We start from the raw sequence: 25,059 nt of genomic DNA, 5'->3' as shown, positions 1-25,059 counted from the left end.
ATCATACCCTCATCACTGAGGGTTGTCAATGACATGCCTTACCTACAGAGTTTGCTGTAGTGCTTGGCCCTGGTAAACACAACCTCAAAGCAAGGACATAAGCAGAGAACTTGTAGCTACAAAGATGAAAAGGAAAAAAAAACCTTATAGGTTTTTTTCAAGTAGCTCACTGTCTAATAGGGTGGGGGGGGGGTGCTACCCAGGCAAAAGCATAATTCCAGAGCAGCCTGCTAACTCCCAGAATAATGGCAAGAAGTCTTGGCCTTTGAGAGAGATCAGAGATCATCAAACAGGCACTACCTTGCTCTCCCTTTTACCCTGAGCCTGGAGGAAGTGGTTTATTTATCTGTTGTATCTGTGTCTCTTTCTCTAATTTTGTTCCAAAAATTATTAGACTCCATGTTCCTTTAACCTTTCCACCAAAGAAAAATGGCAAATGGGAAGCAAAGGTGAGGAGAGTTTTCAGCTGAGATGCTCATGAGCTAATGAAGGTCAAACAGATTGAGTGCCTGGACAAGAAATAACAAATCTGAGACTGGAGATGACTTCTGGTACCGCAATGGCCGAATGTCAGTCTTTTTTTTTGAACCTGTTTTCCAGACAATAAAATGACGAAGACCATGAGTAAGAATTTAAATAATTAGAACTATGAATATGATCCATCATCGACTAGCACTTATTCATGAATATTTAAAGAACTGAGTTCTTAGCCCCAGTACAGTCTTTGTAGTTTTCCTGGTCTGCAGGGACACAATGAGAGGGAAAACGCTGTATTTTCTGCTTCTGCTTTTCATTCCTCCTCTTTACCCTCAACGATGGTTTTAGGAACGCAGGTCAACACGGAGGAAAGAGAAAAAATCTTTATGTATGTCATAGTATCGGTTACTCCTGCTTCCTCTGTAGCCCGGACAGAACACGAAACATGTGGCCACATTTTCAACTCAGAAACTGTGGGGAATATGACATGGAACAAAAGGTCTCTAGTTCTGGTACGGTTTATATCCCCACTGTAGGCAATTAATATTTGTTTTTTATTAATTAAGAATGCTTCTAAATTGCATTTCTCTTAACTTGCCAATCTTTCAAAGCCACCAAGAGCCTGTATTTGTTACAAATATTAGATGGGATACACAAGCCAGTTGGCTATTTTTCAACCTTTTAACCAGTCAAGTCAGCTGACTGCTTTTTATTACATGGAACCAAATGTTTCAAACACTCGTATAAGAACAGTCAAGAAAGGGAAAATGTAGATCATACATTAAAGATGCACAACCAAACAAAAAGGCCAAAATAACAGTGCAAACCCTGCATCTGGTAAAATACTATCATAAATTATTTGTGATCTAATATTTTATAAAAAAAAAACATGAGAAGTCAGAAAGACCCATTGGGACTAACTAGGAGTTAGTTGGGCTAGAGACCCATTGGGGTCTCTACTGGAATGGGAAGGACCCCTTTTAATGCCTTATTTCTCACCAAAAGTAATTGCTGTTTTGTGTTTTCCTACCTCTGTGGTTTATCATGCGTACATCCTTCCCCAACTCCACACACAGGCATCACTATTTAATCTCATTCTCCCAGATCCTGTACATTGTTCAGCACTGGGTTATATTTTTTTCAGCACTAATTGCCTCTAATTCTTAAATAAACCCTAGTGTACCCTTCTTTCATGAGCTCTTTTAGAAATAAAAGACACTAAAAGTATTTAAACATTGAGAACTGTTGCTGATTATAAAATACTTGTTATGTATCCATTTGGGAGCCTTATTCTTATGTTAATACTTTAGTTGTCATTGTCTTCATTATCAATCAAAATGCGAAGCAGAGCCAGACAGAAATCAGATTAAAATTCAAAGTTTCCTGGGGGATATGTATGTGGAATTTCCAACTTTGTACCCCAAGATAGTGAAAATCAGTAAAATTGTTAAAACCATTATATTGAACTAATACCAACTGTGGATGTAATCATGAAGCAATTGTATGTTTCTCTCCCATTTAAAATGGATTCACTAGGACTAGTTTTACTTTTGCCCCTAGATGAAAACTTTCTATATTTATCTAATGCAAGGCACTGATAAATAGTTGAAATATGCATAGTGCATAATACTCAAAATTTTGACATTATATGAACATTAAGATTTCTGTCTTCCCAAACACAGGGCCAGTTATTGGTGGGGAGCCTGGAGTCACAGACTGGGAGGGGGCATGACTGGTTTTTCTCTGTATTGTAACCTAGTGTCCTCTTTCTCCTCTCATCTCCTTACTCCTGGATCTGATTCTTCTTTGATTATGTTTAGGGAAAAGAAGTAAGAGTTGGGAGGGATTGCTCTTCCTGGTACTGTCCTGAGTTGACATCAGTGTCTTGGAGTTTGTCAGATGTTGAAAATTGATGTTCTTATGGGGGCTTTCGTGTGCGTTTCTTCGGTGAGTCATCCCCCCTCTCACTGGCCCCTGGATTGCCTCCTGGGAGCGGTGTTGTTTCCCCAACGCGGTACTCACTCCCTGCTCAGCCCCGAATCCTGGGATTCATGCAGATGCCCTCCGGGGAGCTCATTGCTTCTGGAGGCATCCCTCTTGCACAGAATTGAAATATCTCCAAGGCTCTTTCAAGAAATTCATGTGTGTGGACAACATTTGGTGTTTTGCCCTTGACGTTTTTAAGATGGGATTTATGCTCCACCCTCCTGTGTCTCCTTGACTGTGTCATCTGAGCTCCGTCTTTAGTGTCGTGACAAAGGGCAGGGATGCTTTTGCCGTCCTTTCCTTGGGGTGAGTGATGGTAAGTCATAGCCCACCGACAATTCACTTAGAAACCCTCCTCTGAGCTGAGGGTGAGGATGTAAAACCATCCACCACACCCCCCAGAAGTGGGACTCATAGGATAGCTCTCTCCAAGGAAACCTTCATGCGCTTTCTTCCCTGGTTCATTGATGTCTTTGCTGTGCCTACGAGACCTGAGCTGTGCAACTGCTCATGAGCACCTCCGCTGTAACCTGTGTCCCCTGTGTCCTGGCGCCTTGGCTGAAACCTCCATCTCGGTATTCTTCCGTTCGTATGCTAGCACATGCAGGTGTAATGTAGGTAGTGGTTTTATGACGGTATAAAAGCTTTCTTTATATTTTTATTCAAGAACTATTTGAGTGACTTATGTGCCAAACAGTATTCTAGGCTTAGGGAATAGAGTGAACAAGCTGCATCATGTCCTGCTTGCTACTCATGGAGCTTATAGTCTTCTAAAGGCAGAAATATGGTTTGAAAAGGAGAAAAATTAATAAATAATGTAATGTCAGAGAAAGTGGATGAGTCACCATGAGTAGATGAGTACGGAGTCTTTTGATGGACGTCGTGAAGGAATATCTGGGAGAACGTGCCATTTATACAGGAGTTATTAAAAATATTGAGAACGACTGAATCTACACTGTGGAATAAAAATATGTGCATTTTAATATACATAAGCACATCTGGAGAATGATGAATAATATGCAATGGAAAATTTCATATACATTTCTGAATCTTCCTCCCTTAGGGCAAGGGAAGACACTCTCATCTCTTCTAGGGCATATTTCCTGATCTGATCCAGTCGGGTCCCCTACCTTCCCTCCAGTGAGTCCCACCCACCTGGCCTGCACTGGGATGTTTGTGACCTTGTATCAGGGCTCTTATTACATTTGTAGATTATTCTTAGTCTCTGCTAATGAGATGGCTCAGAGTTCGCTTTGAGTATCACATCTTAATCACTTGATTTCTGCAGACGTTTTCTTTCTCCAAATAAACTCTTCAAAGTGCCTGCTGTTCTGTGCTCATTAACCTGAGAATGGCTTCTGTAACTCCAATTTAAAAATGCTTTTCAGTGTCTGAGACTCTGCTCTGATCAGGATTCTCTAAGCAGTAATAAAGGGAGGAGGATTTTAGACTCGAGTGTGGGAAAAAACAATCAATGACCAAATTTCCATCTGCAAGGGGATTTCCTCTTTCCACAGAAGTACGAACTTGACTCTCTTGCAAGTGGTATAATTAAAATCCACCCAACATCACTGGATGCTGGATCCCCACTTCATCATTTCATGCTCAATCAGCTTTAGGTGACTTAAAGTGAGCAAAATAATTAGTTAATGAGTAAATGAATGAGTAAAGAGATGAATATTCATCAACTAGAACTTTTTTTTTCCCCCTTATACTTTTTTGCTACTTTTAACCCACAATCGATTTGATACTGGCTTCATGATGAAGACAGCAGCCCTTATTTAAATGTAGCCAACATAAGAATAGAGCCAATTGTTAGTGTAAACATCTACAACATTTTTCCACTTGCTGATGGATGTGAGGTTGGTGACCTGTGTTTCTACAGAATTGCCACTTTGATGGATTGCATTAAAGATCTTTTGTATGCAAACATGATCTAATACAGATCCAGACAGAGGCATCTCTCTCCACCCTTGCCAGATTGATTCCACGTGCCAGGGAATGTATTTCCTTGGTATATTTTAAGTCTTGCTGGAATAAGACTGATTCTGTATACTATTGGTTTTGAAATACCAAATCCTAAAACTTGCTTTGCGCTTCGGGGACAAAATAATAAGTTACGCATCATAATTGATCAATCGAAAATATAGCTGAAGATAAGTGTCGTTTTGGTGTGGAAATCATTCTGAACAAATAAGCTTGTTTAAAAATAAGCTTGACAGGCACTTACCAGAAGAAATACCACGCAGACTCTGGAAAGTCTTCTGGGAACAGCTCATAGGGGAACAGACTGATGTCTAGGAATAATGATAAGGATCTCATGCAATTGTTCCTCTCCCAGCGTCCAAGAGAATATTGTAGGCTGCCAGCCACATTGTCATTAAATGGCTGCTCACTATGAAAATGTGGCCATCATCAAGGGACTTCACAGCACATGGCCATTTGCTTGTCTCTACCTGCAGTGAGCTACTCAGAATATGTTAAAGCTCACTTCTCCATCAGAATTCCAACCTAATGAGGGAGATCAATTATACTTGACTCGAAATTACCATTTCTTCAGAAGACATAACTATGAGCATTAGTGTTATTTTGATTACGTTTATTGTTCTGTAGATTCAGAAGAGGTCCCCAGAGTAGAAAGAATGTAAAAACTATAGTTCCATTGAGGTTTAAGTACAAAACACAGGCAGGCCACTGAGACAATCCCTGTATAATTAGGCTCTGAAACTTTGTTCCCAGAAAGATTTCAGTCCCCTTGACCTGAAGAAAATGCAGAAATCTCTGACATTTCAGGGTATAACTTGCATGATATACCATTTCCAGGTCACGACCAAATCACTTAAGTTTTGCTTGGATGACCCAGGGAACTGCATTGGAATGGAAAAGAAACAAAATAGCCTTATTTATTATTTGTTTTAATATATTTTTATTGATTTTTTTTAGACAGAGAGAGGAAGGGAGAGAGAGACAGAAACATCTATGTGAGAGAGAAACATCGATCAGCTGCCTTCTGCACGCCCCCTACTGGGGGTCGAGCCTGCAACCTGGGCATGTGCCCTGACCGGGAATCGAACTCAGACCTCTCAGTCCATGGGATGACACTCAGTCCACTGACTGACCCACACTGGCTGGGCAAAATAGCCTTATTTTAAAACAAGATAGGTCACTGGGCAGAGCAGACTCTTGAAGTAAAGTTAGAGGAGGCACAACCAGCCATAGGAATGGGGTCAAGGGCAAGACCAACAGAGAGGGCACTATTTTCAAAGTTCCAAGAATAGCAAGGTAAGTGGAGATGATTCCTTGACACAAATACTCTGGCAGGTGTAGGGAGCATGACAGTGGAGGAAGTTAGGAGCAGGTGACATTTGGACACCTGCATTGGTAGGTGGCAGATGGCAGTTTTTTGGGGAGGGGTTTCTCTTTCCATCATTCCCATACGTAATCCCTAAGCTAATATTCTTGACTCTCCCTCCAGAATAGATCCTTCATTTCCAAGTTCTCTGTATTCCTAATGCTGCCACTGAAGATCAAGCCATTCTCCAATGCTCTATTGATCTACTATGGATCCCTTGAGTCAGTTTCCACACATAGCCAGAGCGATCGTTTAAAAAAGTTAGAATCAGACATGGTTTTCCCTGGTCTACCAGGCCTAACTCTCTAATGGGTTGAAGGGCGGCTCCCTGAAAGATATGTCCACATGCTAACCAACACAACGGACGTGACCTTATTTGGAAAAGTGATCTTTGCATATATAACTAAAGTTGAGAATCTTGAGATGCGATCATCCTGGATTATCCAGGTGGGGCTAAATATAATGTGTTTTTATAAGAGACACCATGGGAGATGCACATGGACAGGGAAGATGATCACAGGAAGACTAGGCAAAGGCTGGTGATATGTACCCATAAACCAAGGAACACCGGGAGGCACCAGATAGAAGAGGCATGGAAGAGTTCTCCCCTAATGTTGCGGAGAGTCCAACTGGCACCTCGATTTCAGCCTTTTGACCTCCATAATTGGGAGAAAATAAAGGTCCATTGTTTTAGGCCATAAAATGTGTGGTAATTGTGTTGAAAACCGAAGGAAACTAGTGCTTTCTCCATTCACATGTTCTACTCTTCTGCTTGCCTACATTATCCTACAAGACCTGACCATTCTTTAAGTACCCCATGTTTTTTGTCTTAGTCTGTCGGGACTGCCATAACAATGGGTCACAGACCAGGTAGCTTATCAGCCACAGAAATTAATTTCTCACGGTTCTGGAGGCTGGAAGGCAGGGATCGGGGTGCCAGCATAGTTGAGTGAAGGCCCTCTCTTCCAGGTTGTAGACTCCTCATTGACTCACGCAGAAGGAGCTGGAGTTTTTTCTGGAGCTTCTTTTATAAAGGCACTAATCCCATTCATGAGGGTTCCACGCTCGTGACTGATCACCTCCCGAAGGCCACACCTCCTAATACCATCACATTGGGAATTAGGATTTAACATGAATTTTGGAGGGGCACAAACATTTAGATGATAGCAGTCCCTCCATCTTGGAGCCTTACATTTGCTGCTCTGTCTGCCTGGAATATATTTCTCCCAGATCATTTTCTGTCTCAGTTCTTTCTTATTCTTCAAATTAAATGTCTCTTTTTCAGAAGGTTCTTCCTAGACCAAATCTGTGTAATAGTCCCCTTAGTCATTCTCTGAATCATCAGTCTTTTGTTTTGAATTAATACTTATCTCTACCTGATATTTCTAGTTTGTTGTTATCTGTCTAACTCCTAAAGGGAAGCTCCATGCTCCATTCTTCACTGCCTGACTCACTGCAGAATCCTGAGAGTCTAGAATCACCCCTGGTATTTAGTAAGCGTGCAATTAATGTTGAGGGAGATGCATCTCAGAAAGGTTCTCAGTGCTGGAGGGGATTAGGTGGTAATGTTGGATATCTAGAAATTTTGGGAACAAGCCATATCCTAAGTCATTGACGCCCTGGGATATTGACTGTGTTATAATGAGAAAGATTTAGACTTAATACAGAGGTCAGAAATCCCGTAAGAGATCACAGATACATATGAAGTCATGGTCTTGGGGCCAAACTGGTAACACTTTCCAAAGTAGTACAGAGTAAAGAGTATAAGCTCCTGGAACATAAGATGAAAACTCAATCTGAAGCCATGATGTCATGAAGCTGAGTGTGAGAGTGAACCTGGAGAAGATGGCAGGGTTTGCTCTGCCTGTGGGTGGAGGCCCATCGCCCACTCTCAACTGGAGAGGAGGACTAAACACGGCGGAGAAGTCAGGTTAGGGCCAAGACTGCAGCTCCCAAGTGCTTTGGCAAGGACAAGACTTGGCTTTCTGGTAATCTAGATGCAAACATTTCTAGTGAACTAGATTTAGGGGGCTAGATTCTTCCCAACAAAGCCAGGCTTTAGTTTGAATCCAATACTTAAAGGATCCTCCATGCTACAGCATTAGAAGCCAGAAGAGGCACCGTCCAGTCCTGGCAGACTTTGGGTCCCCTCATCTAACGCAGAGCTGGGCAGGGAGCGCGCGCATCCCTGCTGATGTCAGTATCCAGCCCCTCGTACCCCGCCCACCTTGCCAAAGTGCAACAAGCTTCATGCAGCACACTACTTCAACTAGGAAATTTCAAAATGCGTATCACTCGAAGATATTTACTATCTCCTGAGAATACAGTAACCAGGAGGACTGTTAGAAGCTCAGCAGGTCTTGGAAACCACTCGGTCAGGACCACCTTCTCAGTGCATTTTCCACAGGTGGCAGCGTGCCCTAGGCAGTGTCCTTGGGGGGTCTTTGTGAGTTTCTGTTGCATTCGTTTAACAACAGCAGCCACAGACTGGTGAAAATTTAATTTTGAGGCCTGCGGCTGTTTTAGAGATCCCAGAGATGGGGTCTTTTGAGGTACCCTCTCTCGGGTTACACGGCCTTTCTCATAGAAGTTATTTCAGCATTTTTCATCCCTTCTGACTCTCCCGCCGGTTCTCTGGTGTTACTGCTGGCTGTAGATTTTGAAAGTAAAAAGCAATCCAGTTGAGGAAAGGGCCTACTGTCTGTTTGCGTGGGTGCAAGTGGGGATAAATATATATAGATAATGTACTAATGCACAGTGGCTGATATGCTGTGCTATCTGTCTTCATTTGTGAGGAGAGAGAAGTCACTCGTGACTGTTGCCAGTCCTGATCCATTCTTCATCACTACACTCATGAAGATAAATGCCACATTTACACAGACCACAGCGATCACGTGTTCTTGCAGCCTCGAGGTTCAGATCAGTTACAGCAGGAGGTCGACCTGGAGTCATTCTTTGAAAATCAAGGACACGTTGTATGTAACATCTCCAGTGTTAAACTAGGGTGCCACTGATGGCTGAAGAGGTATCTGTGTAACATCCATCGTTTCACCCGTATTGCATTCAAATATTCATTCATTTTAATTAGAAAATGGTCATTTCCTGTGTGTGCTCAGCACAGCCTCCGCAGTGGCGATGTACTGATGACTAGGATAAGGTCTGGGTTCTCACAAGGTGGTAACTGGCATAATGAAGAGAATACTATGGGAAAAAAATGATAAGCAAGTGGTTAATTCCCTCTGTGGGCATTTCGGCTGACAAAGGAGCAAGTCAGAATAGAGCTATTCAGAAGTAATAGTATTTGAGCAACTATATTAAAAGAAAACATCATGACGCCTTAACTTTCCATGATTTGCAAATGGCCATGACATTGTATGTTAAAGCCATGGCTGCACAAGTGGGTAACTCCTCTGTGGACCCTGCTATATGGAATTAATAGACAAGACACTTAAGAAAAAATTATTTTTTATTGATTTTAGAGAGAGAGGAAGGAGAAGGAGAGAGATGGAAATATTGATGAGAGAGAATATCGATTGGCTGCCTCCTGCATGCCCCTTGCCAGGGATTGGGCCTGCCAATTGGGCATGTGCCCCGACCTGGAATCAACCGGGGACCTCTTGGTGCATGGGTCAATGCTCAACCACGGAGCCACACGGGTCGGGCCAGACAAGACACCTTTTCACCCAGTACCGAATGTACTTATCCTGGCTTTCTCCCCCACCATGCCACTATATTGTATTGAAAACCAGGCAGAGGGACATAGAGATTAACTCACGTAGAAGCAACGGCATATAAACCAAGTACAGAAAAGCTGAATCTAAATGAACAATTTAAAAATACAAATGGCTCAATCGGAGCCTAACTTCCCAGGGATGTTTCCATGTGTGAAAGAAACAATGGATCACATAAGCAGATGCTTAACCTCAACAGGGGACCTGGTTAATTTTCAGTTGCAAATTTCAAAGTGGTACTGACTAAGACTTTGCTACTTAGGGCGTTACTGTTCGTCATTCTGGGAAACCCCAGGTCACATAAAATCTCTAAAGACAGATCTGGTTCTGGGAATTTAGACGCTGTCTTTACCCGCGACCTGCTCTCTTTGTAGCTTACACACTGTTTCCATACACAGCTCCGGCATCCCATTCGAAAGCTGATTGTTTTTAAATCGTTTTTATTTTTTAAATTGCAGTGGACATACAATATTATATAAGTTTCAGCTGTACAACATAGTGATTTGACAAATATATAACTTACAAAGTGATCACCTCGATAAATCTAGTACCCACCTGGCACCATACAGTTATGACAGTATCATCGACTATATTCCCTATGCTGCACCTTACATCCCCGTGACTACTCTGTAACTGCCCATCTGGACTTAATCCCCTCACCATTTTTATCCATTCCCCCAACTCCCTTCCCATCGGCAACCACCGAAATGTTCTCTGTATCTATGAGTTGGTTACTATTTTGTTTATTTGTTTTTTTAGATTTCACATATACGTGAAATCATATTGGCTTTATTTTTAATCCTTTTTCCACAAGTTGAATTTCTGAAGTTATAAGACTTTCCATTAAAATAAAATTATTGTCTCTTTTTCCCTTGGTTGGTACATAAAAGTTTATATAACCAGTAGTAATCTGGAGAGGATTTTCATAAATTCCAGAATTGGACTGGGACACTGGACATTTCCAAAGTCATTGTCTCTCTTTGCAAACGTTATTTTAAACTATACAGTTGTCGATGTCCACAGTTTTTGACAGAAAATAACAGTTTTATCAACTTTTCTCTAATCCTACTGATTGATTGTGAGTTAAATTCAGGTTTTCTTCATTGGTTGGTGTTTTTTGGTTTTTTGTTTTTTTTTGGTGCATAACCAAATAAGCCATTTTATTTACTTATTCAAAAGCCATTTATTGAGCACATACTACACAGCTGTAACTGGGCTGTGTGTGCACAGCAGATGGAAGAACACTATCCCGACAGGGCAATGCAGTCTATCATGTACACACACAGGGATAGGACATGCAGTCTATCATGTACACACACAGGGATGGGACATGCATGTAGATGACTAACACATCGTTGATAATTGCTCAATACTTTTTCTTCCTTTCATCCCATATGGAAGTGATAGTGCAATGTGTTAAAAGGAATACATTAATAAAGCTACTTCCTTTAAGTGCAGAGAACCTTGGAAGGAATCATAGCATATGTACCTCCTTCTTTCCTTTAACATGTTCATGCTAAAAGATCATCATATATTGGGCAAAGCACCAGCCTAGGGCTCTACAGATTTAACTTCGTGTCTTAACAATTATCATATTCAGTTAGTAGTGGTTTTGTTTGTTTTTTTTAACTTAATCGCATTATTTAACTTCCTTATACTTTAGCTTTCTCATCTGCAAGATGGAAAAATAGAATCCCTTCTGCCTACCTCCCGTCACTGTGGAGGCCAGACAAAATAATGTACGTGAGAAGATTTTCTAATCTGTGGTGTGATTTCCCCTGCCCGGACATGATCCTGTGTTGGGGGCTGAGTAATGCATTTAGCACCAGGTACTCATTTTATAAAAGTGGGTGAATTGTTTCGCCATTCTCCCATTATTTAGAGCAGTGTTTAATAAACCACGAGTGAAATGCTCACAGATAATAATAATTATTCCTATTTTCTGAGAGCCCATGATAGGCCAGGCCAGTTGGTTTACGGGCACGGCCTTGTTTGATGTGCATTCCACTTCTGAGCTTGGCTCTGTATGAAAATAATAGAAATCTAAAGATATTATAGAACTTGCCCAAGTCACAAAATTGTTGCATCTAATGACGAAATTTATGAGCTTAACTGCCGTGTGCTATCACACGCTGACCTAGAACTCATCATTATCTCCATGTTTGCACTACCCCTTTGACCCCATCCTCTCCAGAAAAGCCCTCGGAGAGGCTCTCAACTTCCCTGGGCTTTAGTTTCCTCATCTCTATCACTGGACCACCGATGGGCTCTGTCAATAAACGAATTAGCCCTGGCCAGTGGCTCAGTGGTTAGAGCACTGACCAGCACACCAAAGGGTTGCAGGTTCGATTCCTGGTCAAGAGCACATACCTACCTGGGTTGTAGGTTCAATCCCTGGCCCAGGTCGAGATGCATGCGAAAGGCAACCAATCAATGTGTCTCTCTCACATCAATGTTTCTCTCTCTCTCCCGCTCACTCCTTCCCTTCCACTCTCTCTGAAAAATCAGTGGAAAAAAATATCCTTGGGTGAGGAATAACAAAACAAAAATGAATAAATAACTGACATAAATAAACAAATTATATAAACTCTATATCCTGAGACCTCATACTGTCAGAGGAGAGAGAAAATGCATGCATGCATACATACATACATACATACATACATAAACGTGCATTATCTGTCGTTGTGAGACGTGCTGTAAAGAGAAATAAAGCAGAATAAAGGGGTAGTTATATTTTAGGCAGCATAGCTAGGGAAGCCTCTCTGAGCAGGTGACCTGGAGGAAGTGCAGCAGCCAACCCTGTAGACATCGGACAAAGCGTGACACAGTCATGTGCAGAACTACAGAGCGAAGGCTACAGAACTACTGTCAGGCGAAGGGTCTGCCAAGCGGAGGAAGCAGTGTGCTCGGTGTGTTGCAGAAACAGCAAGGAGCCAGCGTGGCCACAGTGGACTGGGCGGGAGTGGTGGCCGTCACAGGTGAGCTCAGTAGGAGGGATGCAGGACAGACACACATGTCCTCGCAGGCCCTGGGAGCACTTTGATATTACTCTGCACGCCACGAACAGGTGTTCGACATCAAGCAGAAGAAAGAGTGTGATCTGACCCTCATTCTGATAGGATCCCTGCACTCTGTGGAAACAAGGCTGAAGATGGAGCAGTAACAGACGGCAGATCTTGACCAAGCTTTGGATGAATTCAATTCTGCACAGAGAGAACGGACGAGGACATGGCCGTGGAGTGAGAAGGGAGGCGGCCCTTGAGGTACAGGGTTTCCAGTGTATAGGCAGCAGGATACAAAGGTGATAAGGTACAGAGGTAACAGGATGCAGAAGTGCAGATGAGACCAACAAGTCAAGTTTCAAGGGGACTTTGGCCGGAGCTACTAAGAGGATCGTCCCTGAAAAAGTGCTTGGCACACAAAGGAGCTTAAAATTTTTTATGAACGAAATGAATGAATGAATGAATGAATGCATTTCTGTTAGAAAAGTCTTTGTCAGGGATGCAGGTTGAGTTACAATCAAGAGTTTTATTTTGGAGAGGTTGATTTCCAAAGCCTCCAACCGGAGGTCTTAAAAATTAGCAGATACACACACACACACACACACACACACACACGTATGTCTGCAGTCTGCATTGCTGGCTGTAGGTATATGTTTGGCAGTCTTTCATTTGTAGATGGCATTTAAAGCCACTATAGAATCACTTAAAGAGTGAGTATAGCCCTGGCTGGTTTGGCTCAGCGGTTAGAGCGTCGGCCTGCGGTCCTGAGAGACCCGGGTTCGGTTCCCGCTAAGGGCACGTACCTCGGTTGCAGTTTGTCCCCGGCCCTGGTCGGTCGTGCGGGTGGCAGCCACTCGATGTGTTCCTTTCACATCGATGTTTCTCTCTCTCTCTGTTCCTCTCTCTCCCTCCCACTCTACCTGAACAAAAAATGAAAAAATGTCCTCGGGTGAGGATAAAAAAAAAAAAGAGTGAGTATAGCCCAGCTGGTTTGGCTCAGTGCTTGAGCATCGACCCATGCACCAAGGGGTTGCTGGTTCGATTCCTGGTCAGGGCACATGCCCAGGTTGTGGGCCAGATCCCCAGTGGGGGGCATGCAGGAGGCGGCCAATCGATGTTCTCTCTCCTCGATGTTTCCATCTCTCTCTCCCTCTCACTTCCTTTCTCTCTAAAATCAATAAAGGAAAAAAATAAAATAAAAGTGAGTGTAGATAAAGAAGAGACCCACTAGGGCGCCCAGGTGCTCTCCAAGGTTTAGTGGCCCGAGACACAAGGCAGAACTAGTGACGGGAGCTGAGCATAGCGCCGATGAGGTCAAAGGAGAATCGAGAGTGGTTTCCTAGGGCCCAAGCGCAGGGAGGACAGAATGGTCACTATTTCTAATGCTACCAACTCTTGCCTAATATGAGAAATGAGAATTGGCTACTAGATTTAGCAACGGACATACGTTTTCACGGCCCACCTCTTCTTCGCCCCTCCACACACACTTACCACTACCCGTTGCCTTGCTCTCGCGTTATTATAAATCCAGGCACATTAACTTATAACTAATATCTTATATATCCTATGGAAGGGTAGTTAATGATTCTTGAAACCATGAGATTTGAGGAAACTTTATATAAGGTTGAGTTACACGTTTTAGAAAACTGATGACAAAAAAATTCCCAGATCATCTCAAAAATAAATTTTAATCTTATTCAGTCTTATGCAATAGTAATGATATGCACTCGTGGTATGTTGCCCTGAGGTTCAGGAAGCAGTTTTACTTACAGTATCTGTTTCAAACAAACCATGTAACACAGTGAAACACTCGGCTCTGAAGCTACACCATCGGGCTCCACTACCTGTTAACACCTCCTTGAAGGAGTCAGCCACAGACCCACACTTCACTCCCCCTCGTGCCTTGAAGATTTTCACACCTGCTCCCTGTTCTCTCCAGTCCCACTCCTGATAGAATTCTTGGTGATTTGAATATCCATGTCAGTCCCTTGGTCTTGATTACTAATTGCATGAGCTTTTTCTACCTGCTGTTGTTCGAATTTCCTCTTTGTGCAGTTGGCACAAACTGTATGTCTAAGCTGTCAAGGTCTGAATTGGGTGGAATTAAAGATTGTTCCGTTTACTTCATTGTGCTTTGCAAAATGCCAACTCTACCTCTCCATGTTTCTTTGCTTCAGGTGCTCTGTGGCTTTTGATCTCAGATTCTAAATTTTAATCTGCCATTGCCAAGGGGGTGTTCAGAGGGGCGAGGAGGTAGCATGAAGGATGGGTAGGGGGAGGAGATGTTAGTATCTCTCTTGGTTGTGAACATGGGGAAAACCCAGTTGGCCTTTGCAGAAGAAACCTATGTCAAATTCTTAACACGCCATTCGACCTTAACACTCAAAGTATTCTGTTTACCTATTTCTTAGCCTCATTCAAAATACTCTATCTCATTTGATCTGCCAAGGTGCCTGTGGTCAAGACGCTGGAACAGAGAGAAAATGTGACTTGCTAAAGGTCATGCATCTGATAAGTCAGAACTAAGTACAGACTGCAGACTTTTTAAACCAATTGCATTATTTTTTATTGGCATTAAACAATGCATTGTTCAAAATGGCCAGTGGATAAAATCGCAGCCTTGGCTTCCTTCCCAGGAGAGTGTTAAAATACAGTTGTGATTCAATAAAGATTGTCACTAGTGCTGTCTGTGGTGATGGTGGTGGCGGCAGGTAGAGAAATGTGCTGAATTGTTCTAACGGATGCTTTTTTTTTTTTTTTTTTTTTTTAGATCGTCAAACACGTTGCCTGTTTGCAGCATGGAGACCACAATGGAGAGCTAGGTGGGTGATGTTTCATGCTAACCCTTTCCCACACCATGCGGAGCACACCTCAGCTCATGTGAAGTGGCTCATTATACACTGTCACCTCCAATAGCCGCAGCGACCGGCTTTGCTGGCACGAGAGGCTTGCGGGACGCCCAGCCGCTGCAAGCCACTACTGGGTTTCAAAAAACAGGCTGCAGTGTGGTACCACAGACAGACTGAGATTCACATCTGCAAATGTCTTGTATGTTTCTCTCTGCCAGTTTAGAAACAACCTTCGTGTTCCCAGCTTGATGCCAGCGATGGCTGTCCTTGGGATCCCCCTCTCTTGGGAGTGCCCCCTCCTTCCGTCGTATTTTCAGAGCTCAAGGTTTTATAAGGGTAGTGGTGGCTCGTGGACAGAGCCGGACTGCTGGTTCTCCTAAGGAGATATTTCTGCAGCTCCCTCCTCCCCACGCCTCCGGCAGCCAATCATGCCGTCTGCACACACACTCTTACCTGTTCCTGGAGAACCCAGCCATGGTGGCATTTCCTTCCACCGAGAGACGATCTGGAGGCAAAGCACTGACCTCTTGCCTTGCGATCTATGATCAAGTGTCTTTTGTCTCCATTCAATTGCCGTCCCTTGGAAGGCAGGATCCTGGACTTATTTCAGTCTAGTACCTATGAGCCATGAATATTTATCAATAAAATTAATGCATGCCCTTCTGCAAAGTCCATAATTAAGTTGGGGGTAGGATTTAATCCTCTTGCCTTCCTGGGCCTGGCGCAGTGCCTGGCACAGAGCAGGTCAACACCACGGGTGTGTTTAGCGACAGAATGACGATTTGAAAGAGTTCAGCCATCTGATGATACCTTGTGGCCAAAATACAGACTAAGCAAATCTTTCCAATTAGAGTCAGAGAGGTCATGACACCTAGTCAAATTTTTTTTTTCCGGGCCGCCAGGAATAATGTACTAAAAGTGGTTTTTTTATTTTGGAAGGCAAAAGCTAATCTGAAGCTATTTTCTTTATTTTTATATTCAAATGTCGATAAGACAGGAAAACACCAGAGACCTGTTCATTGCTCACGAATGATCTATGAGGTATTAATGAGCTTGTTTTTTCAAATGTGCTGCACTTTGGTGCTATCTGGGGTTTAATTGAAAATATGCTCTGACCTTGGTTTTGTTCACTGGGCGTGGGGGTTGGGGGTCTAATTGGCACGAGACCTCTGAAGAACTCCCTTTTAGCCAATGTCATTTAGCCAATTTGGGGTTCGCCAATGAGAAATAATGTAAGAAGTCCTGTCAAATGTAAAAACAAGCTGCATATTAGTTGTATGCAATTCACATGAAGCTAATAGTTTACAAAACAGGAGAGATTAACTTTTTATTTTGCTATACCTGTTTGTTGAATTCTAAATGCTATCAGTATCATACTAGTATTGGCCTTAACGGCTTCATGTTTCATCATAATTAAATAAACAGCTTGTGAATTGCAGTCCAAAAAATGTCTGTGTTCCACTCTTAACTTAAGGGGTTTCCATAGAAACCGTGGGCAGCAAGTTTAACTGACATTTATTGGACCTGAGGCTCTCTGCAGCATTGATATCTGTTTTTCCTCCGTCCCTGTGTGTGCGTATACGTCTCCTATCACTTCCTCTACCCCTCACAGTCCTGCCCCACCTCAGCCCTTCCCTGGGCCCCTTCGCCCTCCTCCCCTTCTCTTATGAGCAATGAGGAAGTAATTTGGACTCAGTTAGATTTAACAAATGCAATAATACTAAAATGAGCTCTGATACTTAAGTGTAATTGTGTTATTAGCTGGAAATGTTTTTCTTCAAAAACAAAAGAATTGAGAGTGAAGTTTGCTCAAATAGCACATGCTGGCAAGAAGGAACCCAGTGGAAAATTTGCAGTCTCCAGAGCACAGCCCACGTTCATACCCCAGCGATGGCTTTTCCTTGATTAAGTCAACCCAGGCCGATGCTCCTCTTCCGTCCTAATGTTCAGTCTTTCACATGGAGCATAGAATCATTGTGCTGAGTATCTTCCAAGAGAAAAGATGCGTTGATCTAGGAAGAAAACACGTGCTGTATATTGTACACGCACTGTACGCAAGATAGTTTGCTATGTAATTTAATTTAGGTTGTCTTAGTTAAGCTCAAACAATTCACTGTCAGGCAGGAAAATGGATCTGGAGCTGGTGGGTAAAGTTTAGACCCCCGAACCGGGTGACAAAATGAATATAAGCACTTCTAAGAAATGGACTTTTATTAGGATTAGAGATGATAATGTAGCCAGTGCCCTGTAGTAGTGAGGAAAATGAGTTGCCAAAAGATTAAGTCATTTACCCAAAGCTAGAAAGTGTGTGCACACAGTGCTGTGGTTAAAGGGGTCGACAGAGACCGACCTGGAATCAGTTACCGACAGTGCGATTTGGGGAAAGTGATTAACAGAGCATCTAGTTGACAGATCACGCAGTTGTTGTGAGGATTGAGTTACATGGCATATGTAAAGTACTCAGAGAGTGTACGCCAGCTAGAAAGTTGTTTGCTGTTTTCCTCCCTCCCCCACCTTTCTGAATTATTTTCTTTTTAAGTATGGATTCAAAGTAAAAAATGATCAGTCTTTAAAAACTATCTAATACTCATAGTTTAAAATGATCTCACAATTTATGAACTATCTCAAGGTATCCTGATAACAATGATAAAGGAAAGACAGATAATATCATACCCATTCTACAGGTTAGCATAACGGGGATCCAGAGTTGTTATTGACAACATCTCCCTATAGTGAAGGAGGAAGTTGAGATTTTTTACCTGGGTCTCTAGGGTTCTTCTTATAATTCAAACTCTCAAAGTATGTTATTCTTATTTGGGTCCTATGTACATGAGTTTTAAAGCTGAAATCCAACCCGGCCGGTGTGGCTCAGTGGTTGAGCATCAACCCATGCACCAAGAGGTTACGGGTTCGATTCCCGGTCAGGGCACATGCCCAGGTTGTGGGCCCGATCCCCAGTGGGGGGCATGCAGGAGACAGCCAATCGATGTTCTCTCTCATCAATGTTTCCATCTCTCTCTCCCTCTTCCTTCCTCTCCCTCTAAAATCAATTTTTTTAAAAGCTGAAATTCAGCCTATTTTAATTCATATTTCTAATAATGGTAAGAGGAAGAAACTTGTCGGGGAAGGAGAGAAAGGAGTGCAGAAGAAGTAGCTGCAAATCTGTCCCTGGCGGACATGTTTCCAAGTTGTTCTCTCAGGATTCCCAGGGACATGTAGAACTATAAGTGTCAATCTCGGGGCAGGTGAAGGATTGATTTTGTACAGCAATTCAATGTTTCTGCTTGGAACAAAAGGGTGGGTGGGAAGAAAAAACTCCAGTCGGGTATCAGTCAGAGATCCGGCGAGCACCTAGTGAATGTACAAGAGAACATACAGCCAGGGCAAGGGTACGGTGGGGCTTGCTTACTGGAGAGCGTGATCATTAACACGCACGCGAACATGCATACATGGGTGCAACCACATGTACACAGACACAGGTATAAAGGATCCATTTGAATAAGCATGTCTTTAAATTATAATTAGTGTCTGGCCTCAAAGGGTTCATACTAGTTGATAAAAATGTTAGCTCTACCATTTTTATCGGTTGTATGTTTATGCTTGCTTTATTACTAGAATATGCATTCTGCATTGTCTTTGGAAGAATCCCTGGAAGCTCCTCTTCTTTATTTTTTTTTGCATTAGTTTAATTAAAAGTAAATAATACAATCCCCAAAGCCACACTACAGGAGTCGTAGTGTCACCGTGAGCTAAGAGCACAGGAGCAGGTAATGCGTAGCAATGCCTCTGTGTTATGGAAATCCCTCTTTTACGTAGGATTCCTCCCATTATGGGACCCATGGCACCATTGCCAAATTAGTGAGTCTTAATCTTTTTTCTTGTTTTGTAGATGAAACAAATTATAAATAGAAATTTTAATATTTTTCTTCTGTGCCCTAATGGATCGTCTTGCTACATTCAGGGCCGAGGAGAGTGGGTGAGAAAAGGAGTCTTTCTGGATGCTCCCAAGCAGAGTCATCACACTCTTTTTTAGAGGGCCACAGAGTAAGTAGACACAGTCTGTCACAAAGGCACTATTCTGCTTTACTGTGAAAGCAGCCACAGATAATACACACATGGGTGGGTGTCGAAGTGTTCCAATAAAACTTTATTGACAAAAAACAGTGCTGGGCTGAACTTTGTGGGCAGTAGTTTGCCAACCATTAATCTTAGAGTTTTGTTTATATTTCCAACCATCTTCCATTTCTGTTCACATGGCAGTTACGGCTTAAAAGATGAGACTGGGAGGTGTAAGAGTAAACACCATCTCATGTTCTTCTCTCATTTTGTGGATTTTCCTTTTTTTTTCTTTATTGATTTTAGAGAGAGAGGGATAGAAACATCGATGAGAGAGAACATCAATTGGCCACCTCCTGGATGCCCTCCTCTGGGGATCAGGCCCACAACCTGGGCATGTGCCCTGACCGGGAATTGAACCGGTGATCTCTTGGTGCCTGGGTCCATGCTCAGCCACTGAGCCACACAGGCCTGATGTCACATTTACTTATGATTAAACTTCATCTTTTCAGTATTTCTTTCTCACAGGAAGAGCATCTTCTCTGTCTGCACCTTACAGAAGGGAACAGGAAGTTTAGATGGCTCGCATCAATGTCATCTATAATATTCACCTGGGGTGTCAGCCTTGTGTTTTTCCAATTGGATTATTCTTTCTTACATGCATCATTTAGAGAATAAAGAAAAATGGTGGGAGGAGTAGCCAACAGGTCATTTTCATTATCTAAACTAAGGAAAATGTAGATAATTAATGGCTTAAATAGGGACATATAGAGGCCCCCTCTAATGTCTTATCCCATTAAGATACCATAGGGGACTGAGTTCCTTATTGCTTTCATGTGTATTCCTGTTTTTGTGTGTGTGTGTATGTGTGTGTGTTTTTTTTTTCATGATTTAATTTGGAAAATAATACACTGTAGCCAAATTAATCCAGGAAAACCTTTGTTAACTGAAGCTTGTTCATATTGGAATTGAGTCCTCATTCGGCAAGGTTCCATGGTAACTGAGCTCAAATCTGTTATAAAAGAACTGTGCAAAAATGAGGACTTTGTTTTGATGTGCATGGACTATGGTTAACACTGGCACCAAGCAAAATGAGGACTGCCTTAAGTAAATAAATAAGAATTCGATTTCCAAATGTCTTCATTGGCCGCATAATTCCCTCCTTTGTGGTCATTAAGGGGAAACAAAGAAATCACTGATTGCAGTCATTTCCATTATCTGACATGCCATCGCCAAGGCTTCCTCCTTGTGCAATGTGAGCAGTGCGGAGGTTACTTGAAAGCTGTTCCAGTTCTAATTAGGAGGCCATCCCTGCTATCTGTATTCTGATTACATGGCGTTGCCTGGAGATCACAGGAAACGTCTACTCTGTTTCCTCCCCTCGCTCAGATCTCGTAAACACAGACTCAGTTAAAGAGAATTTCCTTATCAGGGTTTTACGGGTCATCTCGGTGAATTTATTGAAGTCTTAAGTCATGCTGAAAACTGGAAGGCAGTAGCTTGGCAGGCTTCAGCGGGAGCAGGACCAGATGAGCAGGACCTGCTCTGATGTTTGAGGGAGTCCGAAAGAGGTGGAAGTCAGAGTGTCCAATTAGGGGCCAGGAATCTAGGGAGCCGGTGAAGCATGAAGGCGTCCCTCAGCGGGAGGACTGCAGGACAGAGACACGGACATCATGATGGCTTGTCGGTCTCTATGGGTAAAAAGCAAAGCCTCGTCCTGGCCCTCATCATTGCATACCTCAATTACTGAAATAATTTCTTAGTTGACCTTCAGGTCTTACTGTGTAAGTCAGTCTTCCCTATCTATCCTCCATGTTATTGCAAAGGTGCTTTTCTTTAAATATTCTTCTCATTGTTATATTCCCTTCCAACAAAAGGAGAACAAGCAGGTCTCCACAACCCACCCCATGTCATAATAGAAAGTCTAAATTCTTTTGTCTATTTTTCACAGCCTGTTGTTACTTTACTTATCGTACCTTCTATCCCACTGGTTATCAGTATGTGTTCCTAATAGAAGTCAGCTGTGCCCCTCTCTGCCCTGTACATGTTCACTTGCATACGTCTCCCACTCACCACACGCCTGCTTTCCCAGTGAGCTCTCTCCCTCTGTCTTCTTTCTCTTAGTGTGTTCTCCTAAAACTGTTCATTTGTCTCCGGCTCTGTATGCTATGGTACAGATCCTTGTTTACACACTTATCCCACGACACTGACATTTATGGGAAACACTTGGCCCTAAGGGTCAAGAACTGAGCACTGTGCTTGACACTTAGTAGAACCTCAGCAAATGTCATTGAAGGGATAAATGCCTGTGTTTTTCTGTTTCTTGGGATGTTAGACCTTTTGCTTGGCCAAAGTACATATCCTACTAAACCTCATGTCCACATAGCCTTCACTAACCGTTCAGAATTTACTAGTTCCCCTCGAACACCAGACTGCTTATACGTATTCACACCCGCACATGCACACTCACGCAGTGTAGCACTGTGGCGTTGGCTGAGGTTGTAGGCTGTCTCAGCAGTGTCTCAAATCATCGATGACGGGGAGCTACCACGTCAAAGGAGTTTCCCTGCAAATAACGTCCATACAGTGTTGGTGAGCATACTTAGAATTATGTGTTATTAGAGCGGAAATAACTTTAGAGATTCTTTCTCTCAGCACTGTCCTATAAAATGAATCCCAGATACGTTTAGTGCTTTTTGGCTACAGTCTAGGAAATGAGGGCTTTGCACAGCTTAATAATAAACAGGGAAGAGAGTACTTGGTAAAACACTGGAAGGTAATTTTAAAATCTGAATAGCCCTGTATATGTGGTATTTAGTTCCTTCTGATTCCTTGCAAGGCAATTTAGATGGCATTGCTCGCTACAAAAATCCATATGCCTTTTGGGTGCTACTGTTAGTTTGCTTGTTTTCCACCTATAATGGCAATGATGACCTTGCACAGGGCATTTCTTAAGGATTAATCAGCAAGTGGGGTTAATGGCTCTCAACTCCTTCCAGCTAGTTATCAATCCCAAGGAAACATGGGAAACTGAGTCACTGACTGCATTACCAACTTCTGAAATCCCATCCTTATCTACCTACCTTGCCAAGGATTTATGTTTAAGATGGGCTTGTATTTTTAAAAGCTCCTATACTCACTTTCCCTGTCTTTAACCTATACAGGAACATATGTAAATGTTAATATCAATGTGTAAATATATGTAAAAATAAAATAAAAGAATAACTAGTAGCCTCTGTAGACTGACAAAAGAATGCAATGAGGAGATAAATAAGTTTTCATATTTTGATTAAGCATAATTTGAGACGTTCTGCCTCTTATATTTGCTATCCTTTAATTCCCTTTTTCCAACTCAGACTCACTAGAAAGAATCATTCTGTTGTGCAGCCTGTGTGGCTAACACACACACACCTTGTTTCTGCAATTTAACCTCATCTGGCATTAGATGGGCGGGGGGGGGGGGGGGGTTATAGAGGTTTTAGTTAGAGTTGTTTAATGGAATACAATTTTTTTGCCATTTACTCCTGATATACACTTGATCTTTTCAAATATTAGTAAACATGATATTTTCTCCTCTGGAATTAGTTATTGTTACCCAAAATATAAGTAAACATGAACAATTCAATTGTGCTATTTCAGTGCATTTCCCCTTGAGGACTAAACTGTGGCAAAAGGAGAGAAGGGTGGAGTAGACACGTTCCTATTCCTTCTGCTGAGGAAGCTCAGGACCCCTTTCAAACCGATTCTTACACTGACACAAATTCCATAAGGAAATGACATAGGGTGATCAATTGTCACCTCAGTACCAGTGCTCAAAATGTGTGCCAAGGATCATTGTCACCAAGGAAAACTTCATTCCCAAACCTTTCACAGTGGATATTTGTCTTGAAGCATTTGCTCACACCTGGGTCTAACCCTCAGTAGTTTACTTTCAGGAATATGATTTTGGTAGCTCGTCATGAGAAGGTAGTCACACTTACTGAACACAGAAGCCAAGGATATTTACAGCAGAATGCCAGTTTGCTCAATTATAGCTAGACTATAATATACCCTTCAAATACTTCAGACTGTCACATCTTTTCATGTAGAACTTAAATTTTTTTGCAGTCATAAATCTCTTAGAGAACGTGATGATAAAGCCAATGATAATCTTTCTATAACATTACACAATCACATTTATATAAAAATTTACATATAATTTTAAGAGATTCACAAATTGTGCATAATCCATTCATGAACGCCTTAGGAACCCATGCATTGAACTGTGCATTTTTATGGAAAAGCAAATTATGATTAAATAAGATAATTGATGAGAAATCAAACTAAGAAATCTTAATTGATTCTGACTGCTTTAACATCAGATTATAATAGTCTGATGTAATAATCATTCTCCATAATTTGACTTCAGTTGTCAACAGTAGACAAATGACTGTAATAAAAACAATGACAAACATCCATACAGTATTGACTATATATAACAGGCCTTGTTTTTTTTTTTAAATTTTAGTACTCACCTGAGAATATTTTCCATTGATTTTCAGATAGCGTGGGAGAGAGGAAGGGAGGGAGAGAGAGAGAAGCATCGATGTGAGAGGGACAAATCGATTGGTTGCCTCCCGCACACCCCTAATCACAGCTGGGGATTGAACTGCAACCGAGGTACGTGCCCTTGACCAGGATTGAACCTACAACTCCTTGGTCTGTGGGGCTGGCGCTCTAACCACTGAGCCACACTGGCCAGGGCCATTCTTTTTTTTTTTTTTTTAAAGAATCGTTTATTGATTTTTTGAGATAGAGGAAGAGAGAAGAGAAAAACATCGATCAGCTGCCTCCTTCACAGCCCTTACCAGGGATTGAGCCCGCAACCCAGGCATGTGCCCTGACCAGGAATCGAACCGGCAACCTTTCCATGCATGGGATGACACCCAACCAACTGAGCCACACCGGCCAGGGTGACATTGTTCTTCTTAATATAATTAACTCATGTATCCCCAAGCAATAGAGTATGTAAATCAGAATATCCTGTCTCTAGGAAGTTTCATAGATGGGCATTACATACATTTGTATCTCTGATTTTTTTACAAAAACTCTATGTTTCATTAGCATACACTTAATCATATAAGTAGTTGGCAATTTACAATAAACATTTTCTCGAGTCTATTTATTTTCTTTCATTTTAACAATTCTTTATTTTCTTTCACTTAATATACACATATTTAGTATATACAATATGCCACGAACTGTGGATGTGGTTCTTAGCACACAATTTATTGCTGGTAAGGATACATTGTAACCCTAATCTATTGTCTTCAATCACCCATTTGAATGCTGATTTATTTTGTAATCTACTTGTTCACATTGTAAATTTATTTATAAATTTGTGTTTGTTTGTGGGAGAAGGGGGCCAGGAGTAGTTATTGAGCCCCTTCTTTACCATTTATGGTGAGTTGTCTACCATTTTTATTTTATTTTTTGGTTCAAATTTGGATCTTATCAATGGACCTTGATATATTATTTGTGATTATAAAATTAGCTCATCAGCTTGGCTCCTGAACAGGAATTAAGACGTGGACTGCATTCAGGAATCAGTAATGCAGTTCAGC

The 25,059-nt window shown here is 42.0% G+C and overlaps 1 protein-coding gene across 1 annotated transcript in view; it reads left to right on the top strand.

Annotated features, from left to right (window-relative positions):
- LRRC4C (leucine rich repeat containing 4C) overlaps positions 1-25,059 on the top strand; it is a 168,605-nt gene that overhangs the window by 127,030 nt on the left and 16,516 nt on the right. Inside the window, exon 2 of the mRNA XM_036258741.1 lies at positions 15,322-15,373. The gene's annotated coding sequence lies outside the window, so the exon portion shown is untranslated. The remainder of the gene's footprint in view (positions 1-15,321; positions 15,374-25,059) is intronic.

The sequence above is a fragment of the Molossus molossus genome, unplaced genomic scaffold, assembly GCF_014108415.1.
Source record: "Molossus molossus isolate mMolMol1 unplaced genomic scaffold, mMolMol1.p scaffold_m16_p_13, whole genome shotgun sequence".
In the NCBI taxonomy this organism is placed as follows: Eukaryota; Metazoa; Chordata; class Mammalia; order Chiroptera; family Molossidae; genus Molossus; species Molossus molossus.
The sequence above is the reverse complement of the archived record's forward strand: the minus strand, read 5'-3'. Positions and strand labels throughout refer to the sequence as shown.